Raw genomic sequence first — 8,954 nt, 5'->3', positions numbered from 1 at the left:
GGCCCTATTGAAAATTTAGTTGGAGGCCCCTCTGACTGTCGGGCGTTGTCACTATATATGACACAGAAACATCTCTTGTTTTTAAATAAGACCCGATGAATCTTTCTTATGTTTCTAAACCTGCCATGTTTGTTTAGCACAAACACACCAAAGCAAATTTCTTGAACCTACTTGGCAATAAAGCTGATTCTGCTGAAAAACAATAACTTTATATTAGGGGAGAGCGGGGTAAGTTGTCTCGTGTGTAAGTTGTCTCACTGCTCATAACTCCAACACTATGTTAAAAATCAAATAGCCATTTTGTGTGACTTCTTTTTCTATGTTCAACTTCCTGTTCACATGTGGTCAAGGTCACTCTAATCTGAGGTGAGCACAATTTTATTGTTTTTTTGCTTCAAAAGTAAAACATTTGCATCATCTATGTGGAGCCATTTTCATACAGTATTCAAAAGAAGACGTTGTTTAAGTGTGTGAAATGCAACAAATGCACCTCAGGCCAGGCAATTTATGTGTGCCAGAACTGTGACTCTGAAGACAAGTCTGATTAGTCAGATACAGATGTACGTCGTACAAAAATGCACATTGTTGTGTGTTTAAACACCACATCTGTTTAGTTAAGAAATTATACATTTAAGCAAGTTATCTGCAGCATTACATTCAATTACCATAGATCTATTTGCACTCCAGAAAACATTTGATGTTAAACTTCTGAGAAAGAGGTTGTCCCACTTAATGTCTGCTCTGACAACATTTTTGTTTTGAATTAAATTATTTATTTTCAAAATTCCCTAGGTTTGATTGTTGATTGATTTTACTTTTAGTTCTGGTTACAATTTGAAATTGAAATCAATATTCACAATTAAGTGTTCTAACTGTTTGATAATCCAGTGTGACAACTTACCTGCAGATGGGGCAAATTGTCACAAGTGCACACTCTCTATTCAACAGTCTACAGCTCCATAATGAGATAAGATATGAAGATGTAATGGATACAAAACTTCTGCCCAAGACTTCATTCTTTCATTTGGTATGACATTTGTACCATTGTGATTTACGGTGCTTAGTAAATATTAGACAGTGTGAAAAGTGTGACAACATACCCGGCTCTCCCCTATTATATCTACTATGTTTGAAGTCAAACAGGAAACACATGATACCACCAGAGCTACTGAGCTTAATGGCAGTTCAAGAGCCAGTAGACACTGATGAACTTAGTGCTGAATAAAAAGACTCATAAAGTGATTATGACCAAAGCTTAAATCTTTAATAACAGCCAAACAAGAGTTTAAGAGACAAAAACTAGGAAACAGCTGACAGCATCATTTTCTCAACCTGCTTCTTTATGAGTGATCTAAACATGTAATGATAGAAAAGACTTTTACTGTCTCTTTTATTCTCTTTCCAGGTTGGTGGTGGTTTGTGGGGGCTGCAGCTCTCTTAATAACTGTTGTTATTGTTGTTGGACTCATCAGATGGAAGGAAACTAAAGGTGAGAGCAACCACAGATATTATAAACAAGGAGTTTTGATGAACCTGGATTTTTATTGTTGAAGCTAAAGTCGACTCTCTTTTGTCTCTTCAGGAAAAAAACCCCAGATGGATGAAAACACTGTGAGTTTTACGGCTGAGTAATCAAATGTTTCTACATTTATGACAGAGCTGAATCAGCTGCTCTCTGACAGAGTCATCCAAATCTAAACAGCCTTCACAGAGCCAGTGTTTGACCACATGGAAGTAGACTCTGTTTGTTTGTTGTTTTCAGGGACGGAGCTTAAACCCTGCAGTGAGTCCAGAAAGCAGTCAGGACACGGTGAGATCTCACACTACACCCAGGACAAAGTTACACTCACTGTTTTTAGATTTGTTGTTCAAAATGTAGCTCTATGAGACACACAGTGACTCTTGAATCTAAGTTCTTTCTGCAAGAGAAGAAGTGGGGAGTCTGATGATGCAGCTGGACGACACCAGAACAGACCAGAACACAATCAAGTCCACATGTTACTGAGCAGCCATTATGTTGTCTTCTCTGTGTAGGCTGATCCTGAAGATGGTGTTTCCTACGCCTCCATCAGCTACACCAGGAAGACCAACAGTAAATGCCGGGTAAGCTGTCTGATTGGTTCTAGTGATGATGGCAGTGAATGAAAACACTTCTCTCATTTAATGTTGTGTAATTTCTGTGTTGTGCTGTTTGTCTCTTTTCCAGGTTCTGGGTAAAGATGGTGATGATGAAGATGATGCAGTGACCTACAGCAGCGTGAAAGCTTCCTCTTCTTCTGCTGGAGCCTCAGCTGATCCCAGCGACCTCTACGCCACCGTCAACTAACCAAACAATAAGAGACCACAGTGTAGTTACAGCTCATATCATTACAGGTAATTTACACTGAGAACTGATAAATGTTTTATTATTTGAATTATTTTATGATAATATATGGGACATTTAGCTTGATGAACTTGCTGTCAGGCACTTTAATGTGCTAGTGCTGTGTTGTAGTTAAACATGTATTAGTTTTTACTGTTATTTCTGTATCAGCTGTTATTGTTTGATATGCAGTCATTTTAACATCTATATTTCTGTAGAGGTTTAACACCTCCAGAGCTCTTTGCACCTTCACTTCGTCTTCCTTTCATGTGGTGAAACGGGTCATTGTCACAAAAACAAAGTGTGAACTTGAGGCTCAGTGTGAATCTAAATATAGTTTATTCTAACTGTCATGTTTCAGAGGAAACTGGCAGTGGTGAAGCCGTTCCTACGAGTCAGAGACAGGAAATATAAAGACCAAGTTCAGTTTTACTTGATCCAGGCAGGCAGAGTCAGAACAGCAGGTAATAATGCTGCATTTGACACATGAAGTTGGATTTTCCCAGTTTCCAGTCGTAAATTCCAACTTGAACGCCCCCTTAAGGAGACAGAGTGTTACACACTTCTCTGCGCTTCCATTTCAGCTTTTACCAAAACTTCATAGTGACGGCGTCTGCCCCCCCGACCATTTAAATTAATTAAATCAAAGATAAACTGAAGAGGAGCTGTGCATAAAACTGTAATAAAAGTTAAAACCACTGCTGTAATAGTATAAAAGAAATTAAAGGTGTAAATGTATAAATAAATAACAGAATATGATGCAGTATTTAGCTGCAATTTTTGGACAATGCACATTTGTTTTTTCTATATTTAAATTGCAAATAAACGTTTCTCAAAGACTTTTTATTTGTTAGTTCACATTTCTTGGTGCAAGCTATTTTTCAGAACATTATTAACAAATGCTCTCAAAAAGTGATGTGGACAAAATCAGCCATTTCAAAATGTGGTGGGGACACATGTCCCCAGTGTAAATGACATGTTGATTCCACATTCAGACTTAAGAGCACATGAACACAGAAAAACTCAGAAGAATGACTTCACAACTCGGGAAATGGGACGATCTGAGTTTTAGTTACCCACTAGATGAAACTAAAACTTAAGTGTTTTTATCTGCTTTAAAACACGTCTGGTTGTTAGACCGGTTCAGAAGCAGCTCTGCATGACGACTGTTGGAGCCTTTAGATCTTTTTCACAGCAGACGTGTTTAATTGTCAGGACTCTGAAACTGAAGCAGCTAAATGGAATCCAGCCATCATTAATTGTTTAATTTAAATCTGTTTTCCTGCTGTGCTGTGTCAAAATGTCTTGTATGAAAAAAACAGATGTGTGTGTTTTGGTCAGGTTAGTATTGAATCTGGATATTTTCCCCTTCAGGCCAGTAGGGGCTGATTAATGTTATTGTGCAGGTCCTGACTGGGACATAATATAATGCTCCTGAACACTGAGTTGTTTTAGATCGAGGGAAGTTTCATCAACTGCAACAAGTCAAACTTTAAGTTCTCTGCATCTCACACTGTGAAATCATCTGTGTTTGTTTACTGAAGCCATCAGTTAGCAGCAAGCCAGTAGGACTGTCAACAAATCCCACGAAAAGTACTATTAAAACCAGTCAGTGACCTTCACTGCTGCACTGGGTGACACGTTCTGAAGAAAACAACATTTATCTTAACCAACAATCTTCACACGTCAACTTCCTCTTCTTCTTCTTTTAAGGAGATGAAACTCGTCATTGTCACAAACACACCGGACTGAACAAACTGTGAACTTGAGCCTTAATATAGTTTGTTTGTTTCAGTGTTAGTTTGGCTCAGTGCAGAAACATATTCCTTTGTCTCGTGATCAGTGACTTTGTCGTATGTGTTTGTAGATGGTGGATCTTTGTCAGGCTGCTGTGACCTCTGACCTCTGACCTCTTTACTGTTGGCTGCATCTCATACTGCTGATCAATAATTTGGGGTCTCCGTCAGTCACTGTGGGTGAGAGATGTTACGACCCCTCCCCCTTCCTGCTTCCTTCTCCTGCAGGAGGCTGCAGGCAGGGAGGCTGATTGGGCAATCACCTGTGCAGCTCTCTTCAGAGCTTATTTAGCCAGGACTGATCAGTGTTTTGTCTTTTGTTCGACTTACAGGCACAACAACAACCAACGATACTGCAACAAAACTACAAGGTAGTAACTCATCTTTCTCTGGAGTCTCTCTGTCTTCCTGTCAGCCTCTTTCTCTCCTCATAATAAACATATTAATCTAACGTTTTATTTAGTCTTTTATTTAGTTCTTGTTGATTTTTTTCTGTTCTACAGCTCGTGCAGATTGTTCTGCTCTGGACTACATAATGTTGGTTATGCGTGTGGCTGAACTCCTCCTAATTACTGTGATTACTGTTCTTCTCATCAGAGCTCGAGGTGAGAACATTCAGACCAACATTTGTTCACACTGATTAACATAACCTGTAAGTTTAGAGCTGAAATATTTCTCTGTGATTTATTTACCTGGTAACCAGAGACTACCTGACAACAACACAGTGACCTACAGCAGCGTGAAAGCTTCCTCTTCTTCTGCTGGAGCCTCAGCTGATCCCAGCGACCTCTACGCCACCGTCAACAAACCAAACAAATAAGAGACCACAGTGTAGTTACAGCTCATATCATTACAGGTAATTTACACTGAGAACTGATAAATGTTTTATTATTTGAATTATTTTATGATAATATATGGGACATTTAGCTTGATGAACTTGCTGTCAGGCACTTTAATGTGCTAGTGCTGTGTTGTAGTTAAACATGTATTAGTTTTTACTGTTATTTCTGTATCACTGTTATTGTTTGAAATGCAGTCATTTTAACATCTATATTTCTGTAGAGGTTTAACACCTCCAGAGCTCTTTGCACCTTCTTCTTCTTCTTCTTCCTTTCATGTGGTGAAACGGGTCATTGTCACAAAAACAAAGTGTGAACTTGAGGCTCAGTGTGAATCTAAATATAGTTTATTCTAACTGTCATGTTTCAGAGGAAACTGGCAGTGGTGAAGCCGTTCCACGTGTCAGAGACAGGAAATATAAAGACCAAGTTCAGTTTTACTTGATCCAGGCAGGCAGAGTCAGAACAGCAGGTAATAATGCTGCATTTGACACATGAAGTTGGATTTTCCCAGTTTCCAGTCGTAAATTCCAACTTGAACGCCCCCTTAAGGAGACAGAGTGTTACACACTTCTCTGCGCTTCCAGTTCAGCTTTTACCAAAACTTCATAGTGATGGCGTCTGCCCCCCCGACCATTTAAATTAATTAAAACTGTAATAAAAATTAAAACCACTGCTGTAATAGTATAAAAGAAATTAGGAGAATTAAAGGTGTAAATGTATAAAAATATAACAGAATATGATGCAGTATTCAGCTGCAATTTTTGGACAATGCACATTTGTTTTTTCTATATTTAAATTGCAAATAAACGTTTCTCAAAGCATTTTTATGTTAGTTCACATTTCTTGGTGCAAGCTATTTTTCAGAACAACATCAGCCATTTCAAAATGTGGTGGGGACACATGTCTCCAGTGTAAATGAGATTTGTTGATTCCACATTCAGACTTAAGAGCACATGAACACACACTGAAGTCAGAAGAATGACCATCTGAGTTTTAGTTACCCACTAGATGTAACTAAAACTTAAACACTGAACTGTATCACTTTCTATGAAGGTCATCGCTATAATGACTTATGCATATATTTATAACACGATATAATGCATCCATAAGACATTATAATAGTTGTTATAATCACTTACAAACATGCATTAGGCGCTATAGCAAAGTTCATAACGTATTATGACCTTCTGATTTAATGTTTTATAACTAATAGTAACAGCAGTTTAACAATCTCCGACCATGTTCCATAACACATTATAACCACCGACTCTGCCTCCTTATGAATACACTTTAGTCACCGTTTAGACTTAGTGATATAAAATGGAATAATAACTTATAGTAATGTTTAATGTTATATAGCGTGTCTTTGTTTGCTTTAAGTGTTAAAATATCTATCCCTGTATAATATATTACAGGTGGACATGATACCATATGAACTAATTATAAGAACTTATAACACGTAATTGTTTGCTTTAAGTAAAGTGACACATTTAGCTCAGGAAAACAACTTTATACAGTGAAGAATGACACCTGACTGATTAAAGGAACAATCTGATGATTAGCAATATTTTTATTATTTTCAACAAATCCCACGAAAAGTACTATTAAAACCAGTCAGTGACCTTCACTGCTGCACTGGGTGACACGTTCTGAAGAAAACAACATTTATCTTAACCAACAATCTTCACACGTCAACTTCCTCTTCTTCTTCTTTTAAGGAGATGAAACTCGTCATTGTCACAAACACACCGGACTGAACAAACTGTGAACTTGAGCCTTAATATAGTTTGTTTGTTTCAGTGTTAGTTTGGCTCAGTGCAGAAACATATTCCTTTGTCTCGTGATCAGTGACTTTGTCGTATGTGTTTGTAGATGGTGGATCTTTGTCAGGCTGCTGTGACCTCTGACCTCTGACATCTTTACTGTTGGCTGCATCTCATATTGCTGATCAAGAATTTGGGGAAGAATTTGATTCATAGGGAGAAAGAGAACTAATGAAAGCAGTTGATGATACTCAGTTAAATTTGGCTATGAGTTTAAGGACTAAAGATAATGGATCAGCAGACTATTGGACATCACTGATCACAGAATGCCTTGGTTTGCCTTACTGTGTGTCGCTGGCCTGTCTTGGCCTGTTGCACGGGTCCCCACGCTAGCTGCCCGATTCCTGGCTTTCTGCTAGGGAATTTTCCGGAGGTTCTCCGTGTCTGAATGAAGAAAAACAGTCCAGTGTTGACCGTCCTCGGCCTGGCAGTTAGGCTGTTCTGTTTGGATGTCCTTTGGGTTACTGCTGGCAAGGCGGGCCCACGTGGCTGGGTCCGGGCTTCGGTGGGAGCAGTGTAAGGTAGCTCGACGGAATAACTTAAAAGAACTTGGTCGTTCTTGAATTAAAATTGTGTAACTTAACGGTCTGATAACTTTTAACAAACAAAAGAAATAAAAAAAGTTAGTAAGTTGCTGGAAACGAGGGAAAAGCCGAGGTCGCGGCGCTTCGGGTGTGTGGCTTGAAACGAACAAAGAGCTTTCGCGGCAAGCCGGGCCGAACTTCTTAGGGCGTTGCTGGGAGACGGGGCACGCTGTGCGCATGCCGAAGTGCACGGGAAGAGCGAAGAGGGAAAGAGAGCGAGCGCATGTCGCTGCTTTTGTTTGTTGGGGCGTGGTTCCCAGAGGGGCAGTCCTTTGTTCCCCTGAGGGCTCGTTTCCGGTTTCCTGAGAGTCTTTTAATATGTCTATTCTAAAATCTATTTGCGCGTATTGTAATCAAATATCTTCCCACAATCAGACCTTAATTGTCAAACGGGTATACCGTTCTTAGTTTTAAGCATTTGATAAAAAGGAAAACAATTGTCAGTAGTTAAACCTTAAGGTTAGCATTTCCTAGGAATCCCATCAGATGAGAGGAACTTAACATATCATTTCTAAAGGAAGTGTCAGAAAGTGTCGGGAACAAAGCATTGGTTACAACATAAAATGAAGAAATGTCAGGGATCCTTGCTGAAAATTAACTTATTTAGATTCTTTTCAACAACAACATGTCTTCCTCTACTCTCTTTGTTTGTTTCCCTGTTCTTCCTCTTAAAGTGCTTGTCTGGTACTGAGATTGCAGAACTGGTGTGATGGGAGAATGAAAAACACACAGACGTTACTGTTTCATTTATTTATTTTATTTTAAATATTTTTTAACACACACGCTTACCGTTTTATTTATTTACTTTATTTTAATTTCATTTTATATATATAAATACATATTTTTATTTTCACACACACACACACACACACACACACAATTACTGTTTTATTTATTTATTTAATTTTTAATTATTTTTTAAACACACACACGCTTACTGTTTTTGTATTTATTTTATTTTTAATATATTTTTTAACATACACACACGCTTACTGTTTTATTTATTTATTTTATTTTTAATATTTTTTAACATACACACACGCTTACTGTTTTATTTATTTATTTTATTTTATTTTTAATATATTTTTTTTAACGCACACACGCTTACTGTTTTATTAATATATTTTTATTTTTTTAACACGCACCTGAAATATTTCTCTGTGATTTATTTACCTGGTAACCAGAGACTACCTGACAACAACACAGTGACCTACAGCAGCGTGAAAGCTTCCTCTTCTTCTGCTGGAGCCTCAGCTGATCCCAGCGACCTCTACGCCACCGTCAACTAACCAAACAGATAAGAGACCACAGTGTAGTTACAGCTCATATCATTACAGGTAATTTACACTGAGAACTGATAAATGTTTTATTATTTGAATTATTTTATGATAATATATGGGACATTTAGCTTGATGAACTTGCTGTCAGGCACTTTAATGTGCTAGTGCTGTGTTGTAGTTAAACATGTATTAGTTTTTACTGTTATTTCTGTATCTGCTGTTATTGTTTGATATGCAGTCATTTTAACATCTATATTTCTGTAGAGG

General features: G+C 37.9%; 1 long non-coding RNA gene across 1 annotated transcript; it reads left to right on the top strand.

Annotated features, from left to right (window-relative positions):
* The first annotated feature begins 1,769 nt into the window (after positions 1-1,769).
* On the top strand, positions 1,770-8,745 carry LOC119912762. The gene is made up of 6 exons (XR_005446216.1): positions 1,770-1,810; positions 2,035-2,103; positions 2,207-2,373; positions 4,230-4,529; positions 4,662-4,763; positions 8,592-8,745. It is a non-coding gene; the product is annotated as an uncharacterized LOC119912762 (long non-coding RNA).
* Positions 8,746-8,954: the final 209 nt, after the last annotated feature.

This window comes from Micropterus salmoides, unplaced genomic scaffold (genome assembly GCF_014851395.1).
Source record: "Micropterus salmoides isolate LMB-PRFRI ecotype aquatic unplaced genomic scaffold, ASM1485139v1 Ms_hic_scaffold_2, whole genome shotgun sequence".
Taxonomy (NCBI): domain Eukaryota; kingdom Metazoa; phylum Chordata; class Actinopteri; order Centrarchiformes; family Centrarchidae; genus Micropterus; species Micropterus salmoides.
This window is presented reverse-complemented; position numbering and strand designations above follow the sequence as displayed.